This window comes from Prionailurus bengalensis, chromosome B1 (genome assembly GCF_016509475.1).
Source record: "Prionailurus bengalensis isolate Pbe53 chromosome B1, Fcat_Pben_1.1_paternal_pri, whole genome shotgun sequence".
In the NCBI taxonomy this organism is placed as follows: Eukaryota; Metazoa; Chordata; class Mammalia; order Carnivora; family Felidae; genus Prionailurus; species Prionailurus bengalensis.
This window is the reverse complement of record NC_057344.1, coordinates 136,297,529-136,319,777: the sequence shown is the minus strand read 5'-3', so window position 1 is coordinate 136,319,777 and position 22,249 is coordinate 136,297,529. Positions and strand designations below refer to the sequence as shown.

General features: G+C 38.0%; 1 protein-coding gene across 1 annotated transcript in view; it reads right to left on the bottom strand.

The window, feature by feature from the left end:
- The window catches only part of WDFY3 (WD repeat and FYVE domain containing 3), a 277,948-nt gene extending 271,008 nt beyond the window's left edge, over positions 1 to 6,940 (bottom strand). Inside the window, 1 exon segment of the mRNA XM_043572269.1 lies at positions 6,854 to 6,940. The gene's annotated coding sequence lies outside the window, so the exon portion shown is untranslated.
- Between the last annotated feature and the right edge of the window lie 15,309 nt (positions 6,941 to 22,249).

The window sequence follows — 22,249 nt, the reverse complement described above, 5'->3', positions numbered from 1 at the left end:
ACAATGATATATTGAACTTAAAATAACTAAATGCATTAATATTATCCCAAGTCATACGCTAATATACTGCATACAAATAGAAGCAAGGACGATTTTTTTTTTAATTTGTGAGAGAACTTAAACTTAAGTCACTAGTAATTTTCCTTGACCTAAGAAAACCAACGTACAAATTTAATAGTAAGACCACTCTATTAGAGAAATAAAATGAAGGCCCTACTCACGCATAACCATTAAAACAGCGACAACAAAAAAAACTCAAACCCAAAACAAAACAAAAACTCAGCACTTAGTGAAATTATAATTTTGTTGGTCACAATACAAATAGTACCCACAATAAGCAGACTAAGATATACAAAGTATTTCATGTACTAAAACACTAGAGGACCTATCACCACCAGGCCTGTCACAATGGATTACAACACTATGGAAGATCAATAATCCAATATTTATGTTATACATAAGACAGCCTACTGCACACAATGATTTTTAGTAAAACATAAATGGAAAAATTATTCCTATCCCTAACATATGGTACTTTAAATGCTCTGCCTCTTCTTACAGCTTTTGCAGGTAAGACACTTGGGATCTCCCACCATCCTTTCCCTGCAGGCTCAAAGACATGCAGGTACTGGGGAAGGAGACAGTCAGACAGAATGGGGAAGCCCGAGATGTAAGGACTGAGGGATTCAAGAGTTACTGGTAAGAGTTCCAGGCTTAAGATGATACCTAGATGTTCTGGGGCTGAAGACTCCCTGCTAGAGCCGGCCATTTCCCCAAAGGCCTGCACCAGGATAGTAAGGTAAATCATCAACTCTAATTGTTTGTTCAACCAAATGAAACTAAGAAATACTGTCTATTTTATTTCTAGTACTAGACTTTTCACACCCTGCTCCTGCTTGAGTTGTTTATAGAAGTGATATTCTAGACCTATCAGTGGTTTATTAAAGAGTCAAAGGCCCAGTAATAAAATAGCCCCCAAAAATTCCTGCCAAAGAAAGGAAAACAGAAGTGCAAATGAACCAAAAACTGTGCAATGACCACCATCTATTTAGCCTGGAGAGAAATTATCTACATTTCTCTGTTACATTTACATTCGCTGCTAATGAATGAATGAAAAAATTTCTGAAGTATTTGTCATTTCTTGAGCTTGTGATTAGAGAAAGGGCAAATAAGGCAGTAGAGAAAGAGTTAAGAGATTTGGGGGAAGCTTGCCCATGGGTCTAAGGGAAGCAGAAGAAAGAACAGGCAAAGGCTGGTACACGGGTGTGCACTTAATCATTCACCCAGTATTTACTGAGCACTTATTATGCACAGCTCATTGCTCCAGCACTAAATGCACAGTGGTCAGCAAAACATAGAATCCACATTCACATCAGGGTAGCAGTCACTACACAGTACTGTTAAGTACCTCTTACCCAGTTTTCAGTAATTAATCCCATTTTCAGCAATTCTAAAATTCAACAGACATTAATTCAATGAAATAGGAATTCAGAGGTTTAAAAAAAAAATTTAGGGCCTCAGCCTAGGGAGAGGAGACAAACAAAGCAGCTATTAAGTAGGGGTATGACAAAGAGTGCTAAGGGAACACAGAGGAGGGATAATCTAGCACTATTCCCAGAAGGAAAGGCTTAAGGTAAGAGAGGTGGCATACTTCAGAAACCTCAAGTAGGAGATAGGAATGCATCTCTGTCCATGGAGAGGACGCACTCTAGGGTCAAACTCACTGAGCTCAGAAGTCAAAGTCCTCACGCTGGCCTGCTTGGTCTGCCGGAGCCTCCACTAGCCTGACCCAGCTCTCACCTCCCTCCGCCAACCCCTTGCTGTTGTCTAGACATCTCAAGCACCCTCCCCTCAGCACCTGCTCTTCTCGCAGATCTAAAACTCTCATTCCCTTGAATATTTTGAGTCTCTGCTCAGATGTCATAATAGAGCCTTCTCATACAGCCCTCTATAAATGGCACCACACCCACACCTCAGCAACCTACTGCTCCCTAACTCCTTACCCAGCCTTATGTTGTTCCATTGCACTCATTACCAACTGACAATAATATACACTTGTCATCTGTCCCCCTCTACAATTTAAGTCCCTTGATAAAACTCCATCACCTAGAACTCTGCAGAGCACTCAAATCTTTTTCTTTTTCTTTTTTTTTTAATGAACAAATGAATGGCTGTCAGAGAGGAGACTGGAGAAGCTAGAGCCTGGTCACAAACACAGAGCTTTGTACAGAATAGCACCCCATGCTTTAATGGCTCTTTGATGGCTTAGAATCTATTAAAAGATTTTAAAGAGGAGGAAAAAAAGCATATTGAAAAGATCATAACCATGTATTTTTCCAAATTAAAAAGGAAAATTTGTTTTGGAAACAGGGTGAGAGGAAGTGATGAGCAGAGGTGTGACTACAGCTGAGGAGAGTATGTATAGAAGGGCACTGTAGCACTTCAGCTGAGAAACAGAGGCCTGAATCAAGGCCTCTAAGGAGGAAGCAGAAGAGGAGAAATACTTAGAAGACAAAAGCAATTGGACCTAGTATGTGCCTGGGGGTGGAAACTGAGGAAGACAAAGGAGTAGAAGATGAAGGCCTGGATTCCACTCAGGACAGGGTAGATGAGAATGGCATTTCCTCACATTGAGAAGACAGGCGGCACAGGAAGGACATTTTGGGGGAAAGGTTATGAGTTGAGGTTTGGACAGGTTGAGGTTGACATGCCTATGGAACATCTCAGTAGGTATGTCTAAACTAGCTGTTGGATATATGAATCTAGAGCTAAGGAGTATAGTTTGGACGGGTAAAATAAATAAGGAAGAGTTAAGGATGTATACTAAAGTATCACAAATGTACCATTTTTAAATTATGTTTAAATTTATTGCTCCATCTGGAAAAACTAAAAACCATTATAGATCCCAGAATAAAATCAGCACTCTGAATGCCATTAATACTTATTACACATGAGTATGTAACAAATAAAACTTGACCAACTTGATAGTAGCAATAAAAATCAAATATACTGAGGAGCACCTGGGTGGCTCAGTCGGTTAAGCGTCCAACTTCAGCTCAGGTCATGATCTCACAGCTTGTGGGTTTGAGCCCTGCATCGGGCTCTGTGCTGACAGCTCAGAGCCTAGAACCTGCTTCGGATTCTGTGTCTCCCTCTCTCTCTTTCTCTCTCAAAAATAAACATTAAAAAAAAATTTTTTTTAAATCAAATACACTGAATCAAAAATATACACTATCGTCTTCCATGAAATTTAGCTTTCCAAGTATTGAAAGTGATGCTATATTCATTTATGTGTTAACACTTCTTACAAGTTCCTGGATGAGTTCAAAGATTACATGATTGAACTATTTTTTAAGTCCAAGCAAATTTGAAGAAATACTTTATAATTTGAGTTTTTTTTAAAAAGTTTAATTATTTCTTTTGAAAGAGAATGAGGGAGAAAGAGTGGGATGGGCAGAGATAGAGGGAGAGAGAATCCTAAGCTGGCTCCACTCAGTGCAGAGCAAAATGTGGGATTCAGTCCTGTAACAGCGAGATCATGACCTGAGCTGATACCAAGTTGTACGCTTAACCAACTATGCCACCCAGGTGCCCCAATTTTTTGAGTTTTTTTTAAATTCCAAAGTTTTATGAAAAGAAACAAATCTTTACCTAGGTTTTTCTTAGCCACATTTAAAAAAATGTTAACAGCTAAGTTTTAGAATTCCTTACTGATTCCTTTCAAAAAAGCAATTCATGAAAGGCAATTTCACAAGAAATCAAGAAACATCCTTTAAGTGCTATAGCCTTTATAGTGAGACCATGACTGATGACCAAGCCAAAAATAAAATTATTCAGCAATGCCAATCATAAACTTCCTATGTTAGTTCAAATACTACTGAAAATGAGAAGAAGTCAAAAATGTTGGGGCACCTGGGTGGCTCAGTCAGTTAAGTGTCCAACTCTTGCTTTCGGCTCAGGTCATGATCTCATGGTTCATGAGATTGAGCACCACATGGGGCTCTGTGTTGACAGCACAGACCCTGCGTGAGATTCTCTCTCCCTCTCTCTCTGTCCTTCCCACTCTTGTGCACTCCCTCTCTCTCTCTCAAAATAAATAAACTTAAAAAAAAAGTCAAAAATGTTAAAGGAGACTACACACATAATAATTGCTGAAATTTTAATAACTGATAATAGTAAGTACTGAATGCAGAGCACCTGAAATTCTTACAGTGCTAGTAGGAATACAAAATACTATAGTCATTTTGGAAAAAAGTTTGGCTATTCGATATAAATTACTACTTTTGATAAATATACCCTTCTCCTAGGACCCAGTAATCCCAACTGAAAATATCTGTCCTTCACATTGTTTATTGCAGCTTTATTTCTAACTGACCCAAACTAGGCACAACTCACGATACCTTAATATAGGCCATGGTAAGAGTATTTACACTACAAACAGTAGCAAATACTATAAATTCGGGATTTTTTTTTGGAGAGCAGGTTGTTAACACATTTATCAGCATACCACTGAAAAACTACTGACACATGCAACAACTTAATGAATATCAACATCATTATGTTAAGTAAAAGACTCAAAATATTGCATATTGTAGGATTTCATTTATGTGATATTCTAGAACAGGGAAAACTATAGGTCTGTGAATTAGATTAATAGTTGCCAGGGGCTGGGGGCAGAGGGAGAGAACCTTTTGGTTGGATGGAAATGTTTCTTATCTTGATTGTGGTGATTATCCAATTGTATACATTTGTCAAAACTACTGCATGTATATTATACTTCATTAAACCTGATGACAAAAAAAATTAAAGTAGGAGTCATTTATCTCTTAATTCTTTTATGGATGGTAAATGCATCATACACACAAAGGGAAACTGGAACTCAGCGGAAATATCAGGAAGGCAGATTTTAACTTACATAAACAGAAAAAGACTTAGAATGTTGAAGAAAGATGTGAACCTGTTATCATATAGGTATGAAAATCAGATGCCAGATGATCCTTCCAAGGATGCTACAGAAATGGCCCTACTTTGGGTGTGATTTCAGATTAGCATCACTAAGGGCTCATCCTCCTTGGGAGTCAGTGGTTCTCAAGTTCCATGATATAGTATGTTAGATAATCTCAGATCCACTTTTCCAAACTTTTTTTTTTTTTAACGTTTATTTATTTTTAAGAAAGAGAGACAGAGCAGGGGAGGGGAAGGGAGAGGAGACACAGAACTCGAAGCAGGCTCCAGGCTCTGCACTGTCTGCACAGAGCCCTATGTGGGGCTCGAACTCAGGAACTGCCAGATCATGCCCTAAGGCAAAAGGGGAATGCTCAACCGACTTGAGCCACCCAGTCACCCCTTAGATCCACTTTTCAATCGCTTGTCGCTTACTCTGTTTACTACATTTTGCAAGACCAGAACATGTTTTCTAATTCGTATCTTCTTTGTGCAGAAATTTTTAATTAGAAATCTAACATTTTTTACATGAATCAATTTCAACACAGAAAAACAAACTAGTATAAATCTGTATTTCTAGCAGGTTGAGAATAGTTCAAAGTATAACATGTACTACTGTGCTCAAATGTCCTAGGAAGAGTTCTCAAATCAGTCTAATGCATATGTATTTCTAAATATAAAAAAAGAAAAACATACCAAGCTATTTCCTGTGCTTAGAGTCCCATGATAAAGTTTTTTTAAAGCAAGATTTATTTTTTGCTAGACCTATGTCCTAATACACACCTAGTTTTTTTTTTTTAACCAACATATTTTTGGTTCTGTTTTACATATGTTTGTTATAATTAGCCGGATGGTGGAAACTAATTGTTCTAAACCTGCTCTCAAATGATTCCAACCTGGAAATATACTGCTATCTCAAAGCAAAAGGTTTTGTTCTTCTTTTTTAATGTTTGGTTTTCAGACTACAATAACCATTTGGAACTACCAACTCATGCCCATTACTGAACAAAAAACTGTTTTTCCTATGCATTAGCACCATTCTCCCACAGGAAACAACCATTTTTAAGGCACTGGAAGTAGAGATAAGGATTCACACATATAGTAAACATCCTTTCAATCAGGTTTTATCCGATTATTTCAGCGAAAAGAGGACCTAATAGTGTAGATCTCAGAATTCAATGATAAAAATCAATGAAACGCTGCACCTGAGGATCAAACACTGGCCAGGTGGGCCAAAAGGAAAGGTCACAACTGCTCTTTGAACCCCACCGTAACTGTGAATGTTTGCGATGCCACCACATCCCATGCACAAGAGAATAAAAGGGCAAACACCCCAAGAGCATCTAGGTTCCTCGCATAAACGAAGGGTTTCCAGCACAGGGCGTTGGGGGAGAGCAGGGCTTGGGAATAAGCAGGAGAGGCCCGGGAGACAGCGCCCGAGGGATGGAGGCCTCGCTCGGCTGCGCACGGGCGCTGGGGGGGGCTCCGGGAGAGGAGACCCCCACAGGGTCTGGAAATGGGGCTTTGGCGGGACCCCTATGCCTGGACCGCTAGGTTACACACTTCACTGCTCACTAGGGGCAACGTCCAGCCCTGTCCTCCCCCGCCCCCCGAAATACCCCAACATCCCTCCCCACCGCCAGCCGCGCGTGACCCCAACCCCGACCCCACCGCGACGGCGCCCTCTCCAGGCCGCGGTGGAGGACACAAGGCAGGCAGCCAAGACTGATGGCAGCGGCGGCTGGGGGCAGCGCGGTCCCGGGAGAGGGCGGCAGCTGGGCCTCGGCCTGTCCGCAGGGGCAGCGGGCACAGGGCCGCGAGTGGGCAGCGCCTCCGCCCCGCACAAACAAAGCGGCCCGGGTGGGCCGGGCGCAGGGTGGGGTGGGGGGCGCTGGCAGTGGGCACTCACCGGAGAGCGGGGGGGCGCGGGCGGGCCTGGCCCGGGAGCTGGGACCGCGGCGGGCCCGAGTGCGCGCCGGCGACGGGGAGGGGGCGGCGGGCACAGTGTCCGCGGCGGGGCCCAGGAGCCCCGCGGCGGGGCCAGGGGCCGCGGGCCGGCCTGGATTCTGCGACCGCGAGGTGCGGGAACCGGTCCGCCGGCGCGGGCAGCGGCGCTAGGCGGCCGGGGCAGCGACGCCGCCGCCTTCCCCTTCTCCTGCCCCGGTCCCTGCTCCCCCGCGTCCTCCTCCTCGCTGGGTCCCCGCCGCCGCCGCCGCCTCAGCCTCGGCGCTTCTCGGGCTTCTCCTCTCCATCAAGGCCGGGCCGACCCGCAGGGACCATCCCGGAAAGTGAGGGGTTGTTGCCGTTTCCCGCAGCTGTTGGTGGCCATCTTTAATCCTCCTCCTCCTCCTCCTGCTTTCTCCACCTCCCGCTGGCTGCCTGACTGACTGACTCTGGATCCTCCTCTTTCTCCTCCTGCTCCTCCTACTGAGCCGGCCGCAGAAATTGCAGACACTCTTCCTCTCTCCCCTCCTGCCTTTCCTTCCTCTTTCCTTACTTCCTTCCCTTCCCTCGTCTTCCCGCTTTCCCCCTCACTCTTACTGGCTGCTTTCGCCCCCTTTTGCAGGCAGCGGGCGCTGGGTTCCCTCCGCTTGAGTTTGGCCCCCGTTTTCACTCCTGCCCGTCTTCCCCCTTCCCTTCCAGACGCACACACCCCAGCTTCCTTCCCCTCGCCCAGCGCTCAGCTGCTCCCGTTTCCCTCTCCCAACTCACTGACGCTTTCCCGTGGTTCCCACCCGCCTCGGTTACAATTTCTCAAAAGACTCAGCTGTGTAAGGACACCTGGGTTCTGCTCTCCCTACCCTACACCCATTTGCTGGATGCTCTCAGACGGCGATGGAAAAAAGGAAGACTGCGTTAATTTTACTCTAGCTGGAGTACAAAAGGACTGCCCACGCTAGCTATTTTACTACGCAGCTTTGAAACTCCTGGATGGTGTCGTGTTTGGCTCCAGTCCATTACTGGACCAAGGAGTTGAAGAGCCCAGTCTCAAATGTTGCCTTCCCTCACTGATCTTGAGCAGGTTACCTTAAAATTTTAGGGGTTCCCCCTTCAATTATTTATACCTTTGCAATCCTAACAAACACAGTGTTTACACGAAATTAACACGCTTTGATAAATCCAGAACTACTGAGTGATCATCAGTTTGCCTCTCTCATGTTTCTAACATGATCAACCCAGTAGACACTTTGGGGCAAGCCTCAGTTCTGGCAGTGGAGGCAAACTGAGTCAGCAATTAATTATGAGTGGAGACTTTGAAACAGGCTTAGAGTGGGGAAGTGGTAATACCATTGTTCTAATGACAAATTTTATTTTCCTAGCACTGCAATCTACAGGAGCTTGTGAATTTCCTCTACTGAAAATGAAGCAAAGGGGACGTGCTGATTGCTTCTTTTTATTACTTTGCCTTTGGCAAGTTGAACCCATTTGCAAGGATCCACACAAGGTGGCCCAAGGTTTCTGCTTCTTAAGGATACTAGCTATAATAAAAATAAATAAATAAATAAATAAATAAAAAGGCACTTTACCCTTTCAGAATAAAAGGATTAGATGTGTTCAAAGGCCAAATAGGGAGAAATGTTTCCAAATGTAGTTTTAGTAAACTAAAACTCAAAGTGAGTAATTTTTTTAAGTTTAAATCTAAATACTGTTATTATGAAAATATGTTTTAAAGTTCTCTGAAGACAGCATGTTCAACTAAAAATGTTAGTATGCTTTGAGGATCATGGAGATGGGATTCTATTTCTTTGACCATCACAAAGTAATGTGTACCCAGTTAGGTTCCAGATTTCAGCTGCCATCTTTCAACCAGTCATTCTACTAGAAATGAACAACCTGCATCAGCATCTAAAACTTTCAAACCCACATATGTCTTTGAGACGACTTTGCATAATACATTTTGGAATAAATTATTGAAAACAAAGCACCTTTAAAAAAAGCACCTATATGATGTGTGTGTGTGTGTGTGTGTGTGTGTGTGTGTGTGTTCTTTTCGGCCTTTTGATGTTTATTCTTTAGATTTTTTGTTTCTCCAGTCTATTACTAAGCAAAATTACCACAAAATTCTTAACTCTTAAGTATTTCCTTATAAAACTGTATATTTGCAGAAAAAAAGATTCAATAACATGAATACATAGTAAGAAAATCAATTGATTTCTAAACACTGAGACCAGCATGCATTTTAAAAGATTTTCAGTTACATATGAGGTTTCAGGAATCTTACTGTAATTTTATTTACACTAAGGAAAGCAAAGTTCTACATTTTTTATTAATATCTTAAATATAAATATTTTCCTGTTGAAAGAAATATGTTGCAATGAAGTTTACGTATAGATCAGTATGCAAATACAGCTGTTTGTTGTTAATGTCTTACAAACTGAAAATCTCAAAGGTTTTTCAATGATACAAAAACGTAGCAAGCTTTTTTCTCTTTTCCTGAAGTCATATAAACACAAGCACTGTAATAATGGATAGTATCCAGAGAAATCAGACCCTTCACAGTTACTTTTTTTGCAGCTCTGTTTCAGACCTATCATTATTACAGCCCTTACCTTCTTTAGTCTTTGTTACTGTATAAGAGTAGTTTCTCTGTCATCTTAGGGTTTGGATATCAAAAAAAGGTCAGATCAGGTTCTTCCGTAACATGATTATTGTTTCATATGTATTCACCCTCAGATAAACTCAAGGTCCTCCGTAAAACAAAGAATTGTGTTAAAGTGGGATAAACCCTTTGTGCAGAGGCCAGATGGAAAGGGATCCAGGCATGTGCAGCAAACTCCTCTGGGAATAGAGGAACAAACACGAAGGGCTATTTCTAAGCAGAGCCTGGTCCCCAACTTACAGTTCATGAATAAGGTGATTGTGGAGACTAACAAGAGGATATCTGTGACAATAAACAAACAAAACCCATGTTTGTTTTTAACATGATTGAGAATTCTATGAACATGAATAAGCAAAGCATAAGTTTAAATGAAGGTAGAAATAAAAGGTTCATGAAAAATATCAAAAAGTAACAGGAAGAAAATAAAATATAAGGTAATTTTGGAACATTGTTAGGATAAATAATATGTATTGACAATTTGCTATTTAAGCAATTGTTTTCTTTACATTTGCTTTTAAAACTAAATAAAAAAATTAAACCTGGGCAGGTATATAATCTCAGAGATGAGCATAAATAAATTATAGAATTTTAAGATATGTATTACCAGGACACATAAGTGCTTAACTTACACTGGAACACAAAAACTAAATGGAATAGAAGCTTCAATACACATATTTTTAAATTACATAACCACTATATTTAAAATATACACCCATTTTTCCAAACTGTTAGGTAGAGCAATAATAGCATATTATTTTTTCTTGTTTGAAAGAACCAGATGGAAGATAAATGGGGATTTCTGGGGTCTCTGGGGATCATGGAAATTGAATGACTATAAAAAAACCATATTCCAGACAAGGGTATAGTCTTGGGGTAAATGTTCAATTTTATTCTCATAATCGCTGTTCTTTTAGAAAAGACAATATTTCTGTTCCAATGTCTTCCTCTTTAAACGGACTGTCCAAAATATCAAGTGAATAATGACAAGCCATATTTATCTGCACTGATTGAAATTTAGTATCATTCTTCACTCCTCAATTTAGAGAACTCCTTATAATTAACTGATGAGCTGTCCTCGAGACATTGCCATTTAGAGTCATTACTGCATTCTAATTGGGGAGAAATGCTTTTAGAAAGTTCCAATTAGAGATTTTTTCTGTTCTTATAAATACATTCGAAGGAGGTACTGAAACATTTGTTTTGTGGGCTTTTTTTTGTTTTGTTTTTTGTTTTTGTTTTTGTTTTGGTGGGGAGGAGGTCATAGATTGGTGCTTTGTTCTTGTGTTTTTGCTTAAGTAAATAGAAGATAAAACTTTAAATTTTGAAAAGTAACAACCACTTGAAGAAACCGAATAGTAATAATTTTTGCTTTTGCTTATAATAATGATCATGATTATAATAGAAAAAGTGTTTTCTGAACACTTCATAATTAGTGAATTGTATTTCTACTTAAAGGTTGAAACCTTCCTTGATCTTCAACCCCTTTATATATACTTACGGAGAGTTCAGACTTTTAAACCAGTATGTTGGCAATGTTTTTACAAGTTAACTATTGTGCTAGGCAGACTAGGTTTATCTCACTCATAAAAAAAATATGTTGGCAAAAAATTTCAAATGGCTTATTATAAGCCATTTAGTGTATATTTAATGACACTCTGAAGAGTCTCCTGACTCTCAAGTTCAAAAACTTCAGAGTTTAAAGGATAATCTTACAAGTGGGAAACTGAAGCCCAATGAAACTTTTAACTGTACCACATTAGTTTAAATATAATTTAAACTTTATTTCCAGAAGTACTGTTCAGCACTGACCTTTTTCAGAAATAAAGCTAAGGAACAAAGTAAAATAAACTGGGTTTTTATGTTGTTTACAAAAATGAGAATAATTGCAATAAAACAAAAAGCAAAATGAAAAAGAATTTAAGAAAATTCAAACTGACTAAAAATGTATGAAATTATTCTTTTAATCTAGAACATCCCTTATTCTATAATATTTAATTTTTTGTCAAAAAGTATAAAGTGAACCCTCAAAAATACTGTGTTATTTAATAGATTGAATCTAAATTAGGAGTCTAAGAAAGGAACCTCTTAGCTAAATAAAGTAAAACACTGCCATCTGCTGACCATATGAAAAATAAGTTGCTCTTTGACCCATCTGTAAGAAGATAAGAAATTCAAGGCAACAGTATTAATTTATTCCATATATCTTTTAACAATTCTAAAAAGTACTATGCTGGGCGATGTAAAATTAATTAATTTCCTATATAAAAACTTTGGATTCTATATTCTATACTAGCATGTGGTTGTTGGTAACACTATTTGAAAGCAGGCTGCAAAGCAGAAGAGACTCTTAAAAACTAAGAACAAACTGAGGGTTGATGGGGGGTGAGAGGGAGGGGAGGGTGGGTGATGGGCATTGAGGAGGGCACCTTTTGGGATGAGCACTGGGTGTTGTATGGAAACCAATTTGACAATAAACTTCATATATTGAAATAAAAAAAAAAAGAAAGCAGGCTGACAGTTAAATCTGATCATATTAATAAAATAGCCATATTTGGCCAAAACCACATTTACTTTTATGGGTAAAATTTAAATGAGTAAGCAAAGCTATTAACTTGGAATTTTAAATTGGGTAAATTATATGTAAAGATTTTTGTTTAAAAACATGTAACCAGAGTGGTCCCTGGCTGGCTCAGTTGGAGGAACATGCAACTCATGATCTTGGAGTCATGAGTTCGAGCCTCAAGTTGGGTGTAGAGATTACTAAAAATAAATAAACTTCAAAAATATGTAACCACACTAAAAATTATTTGGGAAATAAAAAATTATAAAGTTTGATTCTTGACATATTTATTTCATTTTGCAAATATTTGAGTGGTTGCTATGCCAGAAACTTCATTGCCTAATGGATATATATCAGACCTAGTGTCTGCCTTCATGTAGTTCACAGTCAAGTGAAGGAAAGAGATATAAAACAGAAAGTACAATGTATTAAGAATTATAATATGTAATGTTACGTGAGTATCTCATTCTGCTCTACTAGGGCACACAAATAGTTATCAGCAGTTCGTATAAATGGAAGTCTAGTAAGCATTTATTCCTGTCTTTAATTGTTGTGCATAATCCTGGGACTTGTGCAAGAACTGTATTTTATTTTATTTTATTATTTTTAATGTTTATTTATTTTGAGAGAGAGAGAACGTGAGCAGGGGAGAGGTACAGATGGGGAGAGAGAGAATCTTAAGTGGGCTCCATGCTCTGCATGGACGCAAGGCTCAATCTCACAACTGTGAGATCATGACCTGAGCTGGTAACAAGAGTCAGACGCTTAAGGGACTGAGCTACCCAAGCGCCCTAAGAACTGTATTTTAAAACTTTCTCCCTGAGTAATGTTTTCTATTGCTTGACTCAGAAACCTCAAAAGGCAACATTTATAACACTTCCATTTCTCCCATTCCCTGCATCAAGTCTACTCCCTAAATCTCTCTCAAACATCAACACTTCTTTCCATTTTCTCGGTCACTACCCTAGTCTCACTTTCACAACTGCAATGACTTCTTACTGGTCTACCCACATTCACTTGGATCCCTTCCAATCCATCATTCCCACTTTCAAACTTTCACTGGTTCTTGGGACCTAGCGTGGTTGGTCCACCATATACCTCTGTAGCATCAGCGAACACCATGATTTGTTGCATTTTTTTTGCAGTTGCCACCCTGGTCTGCTTTCAATCCCTCTTTCTTGGCATGCTCCCTCTATCACAGGGCATTTCCACTGTCTATTCCCTGTGTCTCTGTTCTTCACTTACCATAAAGAAGAAGCCTTCACTGAGCTATGTAAGTCACAAAATCTCACCATTAAGTTTTGCAGAGGCACTCAACCTTTCTTCATAGCTCTCATCAGAAATGCAATTTTACAGTTTTATATGTTAGTAATAATATGTTATTAATAACATGTCTGTAGGTGCAAGAACAATCACTCTCTGTTTGGGATTTTTATTGTTCCAATTTTTGGCAACATAATTTTGCATTACAAAAATTTTCCAATTTGTATAAAAAAGTATTAAATCAAACAATTAAGAGCTTTCACTACTTGATGATATATACTAATAGAAGGGATGAATAAAACAAGCTGGATGATTGAGATTCCAAACACGTAATACTTTCTCTTATTGGAACACCAATTTTCTTTATTATTTTTCCTGCTTCTTTCCTATATGTCACAATAAGACTAGGAAACATATTTGCTTTCTTTAAGATTGCCTACTGGATCTAGTTATCTCAATCAGAATGCTTGTTAACTTAGAGGTGTGCTATCTTCAAGACAATATTATACTAGGGGAGGAGCTACAAATAAAGATAAACATGGACCTATTTTTTTCTTGATCTTCCCCATCACTGAAATGCTCTGTGCTTCCTCTTTTGTTTTTCCTTATCTCCTGACATTTCTGCCAACATTATGTGCCTTTAAAAATCAAGTTCCTTTTTTACTGTACTTTTGAAACTTCCAGCCAGTGGGATATGAGTAGAGGGACATAATAACAAACAAATCAACCAAAAACACAACCTACAGCTTCTTTGTTTTACTTTTACATTTTCTCAATATCTTGAGTTTCTAAATAGAACCAGTCACTAATATACATTTCTATTTTCTTGCCTTATCAAGAAGTTAAATCATTCTGAATTCAAATCTAGTTTATAGAAAGTCAATTTACTTTATACATATAATATCAAACATTTATTTTTCTTTAAATCAATCCAGATTTCATTTAATGACATAGTGAAATGGTTAATTTTATGTGTCAGGTTGAGTGGACCATCAGGTGCCCAGATATTTGGTTAAACATTCTTGGTTTGTCTGTGAGGGTATTTCTTTTTTTTTTTTTTTAATTTTTTTTTTTAACGTTTATTTATTTTTGAGACAGAGAGAGACAGAGCATGAGCAGGGGAGGGGCAGAGAGAGAGGGAGACACAGAATCTGAAACAGGCTCCAGGCTCTGAGCTGTCAGCACAGAGCCCGACGCGGGGCTCGAACTCACGGATCCTGGGATCGTGACCTGAGCCGAAGTCGGCCGCTTAACCGACTGAGCCACCCAGGCGCCCCTGTGAGGGTATTTCTAAATGATATTAACATTTAAATAGGTACACTGAGTAAAGCAGATTGCCTTACCCAATGTGGGTAGACCACATCCACTCTATCGAAGGCCTAAATAGAACAAAAAGGCAGAATAAGAGAGAAGTTACCTGTTGCATGACTAGCATCTTCAAGCTGGGACACTGGATTTCTCCTAGCTATGGACTTGGACTTAGACTGGAAATTATACCATTTTTTTCTTTCTTTCTTTCTTTCTTTTTTTTTAATGTTTGTTTATTTATTTTGAGAGAGAGAAGGAGAGTGAGCTGGGGAGGAGCAGAGACATGCTTCTTTCTGGTTCCTCTCAAATTCTTTACCCATTCTTTCTCTCCCTTGCCAAATCTGTTTCTTCTGCCTGATCTTTACAGTTGTTGTTCTCTGAGGTGACACCATTATTCCAGTGCTTCTTTTAGCAATGCTTAATAAATTCAATTCTATACACTGATTACATAATTTGACATCCCCAATGTCAGAGCAGAGAGAGAAGGAGAGAGAGAGAATCCCAAGCAGGCTCTGCACCAGCAGCGAGCCCAACACTCATGAACCATGAGATGATTACCTGAGCTGAAATCAAGAGTCAGACACTTAACATACCCAGATACCCCTGAAACTTATACCATTGACTCTCCTTGGTCTCTAATTTGCTGACTAGAGATCTTGGGACCTCTCAGTCTGCCAAATTGTGTGAATCTCATCCTTAAAATGAATCTCTTTATTAGAGCTATAGATTATGTCTATCTGTATCCTACTGGTTCTGTTTCTCTAGAGAACAGACTAGTACACATACCATGACATACAATGACTATAGGTACATAGATTTTATAGTATTTAAACATAGTTATGTTGATTGATTTTAGTTTTAAATTCCATGCAATTTTATCTTCTATATTCATTCATATCCATTCTATTTATAAAACAAAAATGGAGACACACATGATCTTTGGTCTTTTAAACACTTCCAGATTCTCTTAGTCAAATGGGGAGAAGTCTCCCAATCTGTTTTTTTCCTCCAAACTTTTCAAAGTAGTGCACTATTTATACTCAATTTCTCCACTTGAATCCCTAATAGTCATTCACTTGACTGTTACTTTACCACTCTGTTGAAACTGCTCCAATTTTACCATTCTGTTGAAAATGTTCTTACCAAAGTTGCTAATAATCTCCTTTTAAAAAAAGCTTATTTATTTATTTTGACAGAGAGAGAGAGAGAGAGAGAGAGAGAGAGAGAGTGCGAGCATGTGGGGGAGGGGCAGAGAGAGAGGGAGAAAGAGAATCCCAAGCAGGCCTCACACTGCCAGTGCAGAGCCTGATGCAGGGTTCAAACTCACAAACCACGAGATCATGGCCTGAGCCGAAATCAAGAGTCAGAAGCTCAACCAAATGAGCTCCTCACCAATATGCTCCTAATGCAGCATTAAATAATTTACATCTTATACTCGAGGTTCTTTCTCCTTATTTTGGGAATGCTGGTACTTTCTTTCCCTGATACTCTCTACTTCCTTAGTTTATTTTGAAAAAGGACTTCAGGGGCCTTCATTTTGATCTCAAACTTTCTAGTTCTTCTTTTCAGCTGGTCTCTTGACTCAGGTGGAAGACCCTGAGGGCAAAACATCCCCAGATGGAACTAAAACTACTCCCTCAAGCACTAAGGGCTGTTCTGAGACAGCAAGACCCACACAAGATTGACTCCAAGACAGTGATCAATTTGACTTTCACTGTCTACTTGCACATACCCACCCACCTTTGCCTCACATTTTCCTTAGATAACCTGGAAGTATTTTCGGCAGTTTGGAGATAGTCTTTGAGCCGCTAGTCTGCTGTCTTCCCAGTGTTGGCCTCATTGAACTAAATTCCTTTCTTGTTTCACCACTACTCGTCTCTCTTTAGGTTTTTTCAGTTGCGAGTGGCTGAACCTGGTTTATTTGGGACCCCTAGAGCCAGGTGCTCTTGCACCCATGCACCTTGGCTACAATATGACATGCTTCTTCCTGGTTCCTCTCAAATTCTTTACCCATTCTTTCTCTCCTTTGCCAAATCTGTTTCTTCTGCCTGATCTTTACAGTTGTTGTTCTCTGAGGTGACACCATTATTCCAGTGCTTCTTTCAGCAATGCTTAATAAATTCAATTCTATACACTGATTACATAATTTGACATCCCCAACTAGACCTTTCCCCATACGTTCAGCCTCATATCCAATTACCCCTAGATATTTTATACTCAACTCTCTAAAACCAAAATCATTATCTTTCCCCTAAACTGATTCCTGCTCCTATTTCTTATATCTCAGTTGTAGTAGTTTTCATTTAACCTTCTTCTTTATGAATGAAAATGCTAGCATAATGGAGCAATATCTGTGACATACAGCGGGTGTAGTAAATTGCATTATTGTTTACAACTGCAGTTTACAAGTACTGGCTGTCCATCCCTAGAAGACAATTGTACTTCCCGGCCTTATTGACAACAGGTTTGACCATGTGACTTGCTCTGGCCAATGAAATGCAAGTGTAATGACTTGTCACTTCCTAGCAGGTACTTAAGAGCCAGAACATACTTTGTCATGCCCTTTTTGCCCTATGCAGGACAACCATAATATTCTAGATGTTCCATCATCTTAGGGGTAGCATGAAAATGAAGCCAATATGCCAAGAAATAGTAGTGTGACTGGAAATAAAGCCTTAAAATTCTAGTCACTGAATTTTGGGACTCATTTGTTAACATAACACATCTTAGCCTCTACTGACTAAGCTGGGACTAGAGAAGTTTTAAGCAGAGAACTTTATATCCATCCATTTAATAATAATGTGTAAAGGCAACAGAAAGATGTTCTCAGATATGTAAGTCCTATCAGACAGTCTTTATATGATTTTTTAAAATAAACACCTTAAATATTTCTCCAAGGAGTGAAATATGAGGCAAAATTTGGCACTAACGGAAAATGAGAATTTAAAATGGTTGACTGCCAGCACTGAAATGTGGTAAAAGAGTGATATCTGAAAAAAATGGATGCAAATCTGCTTATAAACTGAATGCAAATATCATAGATAATTCCTAAAAGGAATATATAAAAATATTAATATAGTAACACCTTGAATCTACATCCCATATTGTATTAGCAGAGATGGATAAATTGGAAAAGGAAAAAAGTTTATAAAATTCATTGTATCAAATAGAAAGAATTTAAAATATATCATTCTAACTCTCAACTATGAATATTATAGAAATAGAGATTAAATAATTATGTTAAAGCTCTTAAAGAGTTTAGTAGAGACTTTTAAATATGGCAAAATAAAGACATTTTTACTTTATTCTCCTCCTTGAAACCTACTAAAAATAAAAAAAAATTGAAAAACAAGGTAGAGAGGGAGAAAACCCTCATCTTCAATGAAACAAGGAAATGATACAACCCTAAATTACAAAACAGGAAGCAGGTCTACCAGGCAATGAAGTGAAATGAGGAAAGAGACTGAGTGTATTGAGAACCAAAGCATGCCCTCTCTAACCTTTAGCAGGACACGGACTTCTGTCAAAGGAAGAGCACAGTCCTGAAAGACTGTGATTTGAATAGCAAGATCTGGGCCTGGAGGAGCCTCACAAAAGTGGAATGTCTAAGCTGAAGTTTAAGGGGTGGCGGAACTAAAGAAGACACCAGGCTGGCATGCCATCTTTACAGCCTTCCGCCTGCTCTCCGAGCCAAGGAGATTGCTGGAGCTAAAGCAGAGTGAGGAAAGGAAATGAAGAGCCAACAATCTCATATCACTCTCCAGCCCTGGATGAAATTTTGCCAGTAACTCATTTACAAGTACTTTGTGTCATGGCAACCACTAGCTGTAAGGAAGACAGGGAAAACAAATACCTATTATAGCTTCTGCCATAGAGACAAGCAAAGGAGAAAGGTAGGCAAATCTGCATTTTTTGCCACTATACAAAAAAAAGACGACGAATCAGAATAGAATCTAGGGGAAAAAAAAAGAGGAGAAAAAGAAAATAAATGAACCGGAAAAGGAGAGTATACAGTGCAAAATAAATTACCTAATAAATAGACCAAGAGTTAAAATATGTTTCTGCGTAGTCTTTGAAGTGGGTTGAATAAAGTTACCCCAAAATTCATGCCTTCTTAGAACCTCAGAATGTAATTAAGAAATAAGACTTTGCAAATGTAATTAGTAAAGACAGGTCATATTGGATTAGGGTGGACCCTAAATGCAATGACTGGTATCCTGATAAGAAGAGGTGAGGACATGCAGAGATACATATAGAAAAGAAGGGCAAGTGAGAGTGAAGGCAGAAATTGGAGTGCTGTGTCTACAAGCCAAAGAATGTCATGAATTCCAAGGAGCTACCAGAAGCTAGGAAGAGGCAAAGAAGAATTCTTCTTTAGATCTTCAGAGGGAGCATAGCCTGGCTGACATCTTGCTTTCAGACTTCTAGCCTTCAGAACTATGAATCAATAAAATTTTCTTTCAAGCCACCCAATTCATGTTACTTTGTTATGACAGCCCTAAGAAACTAATACAATCTCCAGGAATTTATATACAACATGAATGTGGTAGACACATTCTAGGGTAGTTCCCATGATTTCTATTTCTTGGTGTTAATGCCCTTGTATTATTTTTTTTCTCCTTCAGTACAGGCAGGACCTGTAATTTGCTTTTAACTAATAGAATTCAGTAAATGGAATAGGATGTATATAATTATATGAATGATATGGAGGTTAGTCAAAAATCCCCCTGTTCAGTCAAAAATCCACATAAACTTTATTTTTTAATTTATTTCATTTTTTAAGTTTATTTATTTTGAGAGAGAGAGAGAGAGAGAGAGAGAGAGAGGGAGAGAGAGAGAGAGAAGGAGCTCAAGCGTGAGGAGGAGGGGCAGAGAGAGAGGGAGAGACAGAGAGTCCCAAGCAGGCTCTGCTCTGTCAACGCAGAGCCCGATATGGGGCTCGAATTCAAGAACCGTGAGATCATGATCTGAGCCAAAATCAAGAGTTAGACGCTTAACTAACTGAGCCACCCAGGCGTCCCCACTCTGATTCGTGAATCATTTAATAAAGCCAATTAGATAATCACATTCACTTGATTGAATCTTGTTATTTAACAAGAGTGATAGTTCACTGTATTCCCGGGAGTATGCTGAGCAGTAATTCACCAACATGTTGTGGGGCAGGTATGATGGGGTGTTTATCCTTTAAAACTTCTATTCCCTCTGTACATATTTGTTCATCTCAAAAACAAAGGCCAATTTTCAGATTTCTAAGAAAAGAAAAGAAAAGAAAAAAATTAGACTGATTATACAATCTAATGAAATCACAATGTAAAATGATATAGCAATATACCATGATCTGACATGAAAAAAAAAGATACCATATAGGCATAAGGAATAAAATAGATTTGAGGAAGAAAATAGAACAAACGTAGTAAAATGAATAACAATAAAACAATTAGATGGCATTTTCTGGACATTTAGACCAGAATTTGCAGATTGCAAGAGCAAACTTTATCCAAGGGGGGTGGGGAACTGATGCAAAATGAGTACTCCAAAAAAGTATCCTGGTACCCAATTCTATGGAAATTCTATGCAGAAAAGCAAGTAGCATTCAAGGTGGAAAAGAAAAAAGGCTCTCTTTGGATTTCCCCATAGTAGTACGTGAATGCCAGAAAACATAGGAATAATGTCTATAAATTTCTGAGGGAGAGAAAGTGTGACTGTAAAGTTTATCCCTCGCCTGGTTGTCCTTCAAGTATACAAAGAAAGGCACATATTCTCAAAGGTGCAGAAACTCAGGGGATACATTTCCCATAGGTCTTTTTGAAAAAAAGTATGTCAATGCAATTTAGTCAACTAAGAGGTGTATAGAATCATAGAACTCAAGAAAAAAATAAACCAAGGTAAAAAGACTGATAATGAACACTGAATCCCTTTAAGTGTAAAGCCACCATTGAAAAGTGTCAAGAATTTTTATTGCAGAATAAAATGTAAATGTTATAAATCTTGACATTATATAATTAAAAATATGAGAAATGCAAATCTGGGAGAGGGTAATGGAAAAAGCTGTAAGTACAAAAACCTCCCCTTCTTTCAAACAAAAAGGCCATGACTGTGCAAATTCACATGTGGCTTCCAAAGTCATGACCCCAACCTCCTAACAGTTTTCTTGACTAAAGAGAAAAGTTTTAACTTATTGTTAGCAGTAAAGAGACATTGACTTCAAGTTCACCAATTCCTCCAGCTTCATTTCAGTTTCTCTTTTCAATCAATTACATTTTAATTGAATAATTTATCAAAAACAATCCTTTAATCCCCGTTTTGATTCTATTTGCATAATTGAACATAGAAAAGTGAAATTACACTAATCAAAGTTTAGTAATGGCTATTTTTGGGCAAAAGGACGTAGGATAAATTTCAGATATTTCCTTTGTACTTTTGTGAATTGCTTATTTAGATTTTCAAAATGATAAATGTGTACATTTTTATAAAACTGATTTTTCTTATAAATAAGTTTCATTAATTACTAATAAAATTAAAAGCATAATGTATATACCTAATAAAATGAAAGAGAAGATGAAATAAATTGATGATTTCATAAATGTCTACAGTCAAAATTCAACTATATGCTATTTATAAATATATACAGAACAAAATGATTTAATAAGCCTATAGATCATTGTGCAAGAAAACTTTAGGAAAATGCAAGCAAAAAGAAAGCATAATTGCTATAAGAAATGAATGCATTTCAGAAAAAAAGCCACCTACATTAAACAAGTTTTATAAACAATAAAGGAGACAATTCACAAATGTAACTTAAAGAAATATCATGTGTATTATAATGTATTAAGTAAAGCTATTTGAATAAAATAAGAAATTAGCAGAGATACAAGTGAGAAAATTTAATTTAGAGTAGGCCAAAAAATAAAACAATTAAAAATATACAAAATATAAATAAAATCAGTTTGTACCCTACAAACAAAGAATATAATTTCTCATTGTCCAAGAGCATCTATGAAATCTGAATATATATTGAGTGAAAAAAAATGATGATTTCTGAAAGAAAGCCATATTCCCTGACCAAAATGCAATAAAATTAAATAAATAAAAAGTGACAACAAGAACAACAACAAAAGAGGAACTATCCAATCACGTGGAAATAATATTTTGCTAAAGAAATCATTGGTTAAAAAAAAAATAAATGAAACCTGAAATTATATACCAGTTAGATAGACACAACAACAATGCTATGTATCAAAATATGGGTTAGACCCAAAGCCTTCTCAGAGAATAATGCATAGTGTTCAGGTTTTTATTTAAATTCCACTGTACTTACTCTTTAACAAGATAAGGAAGAAAGTGGAAGAAAGGTAAGCAGGAAAGAAGGAAGGAAGAAAAGAAGGAAAAGAATGAAATGTATCTAAGAACCAAGAAAAATAACAATAGACAGCTATATAGAGAAATGGAACCAGTAAATATAAATCGGGTATTAATGAATTAGAAAATGGTAGGACTATCAGAAATACTTAGCTTTAGGGAACAGAAACTATTTTAACTATTTTCAATAGAGATGAATATAGTACAGTGAATCT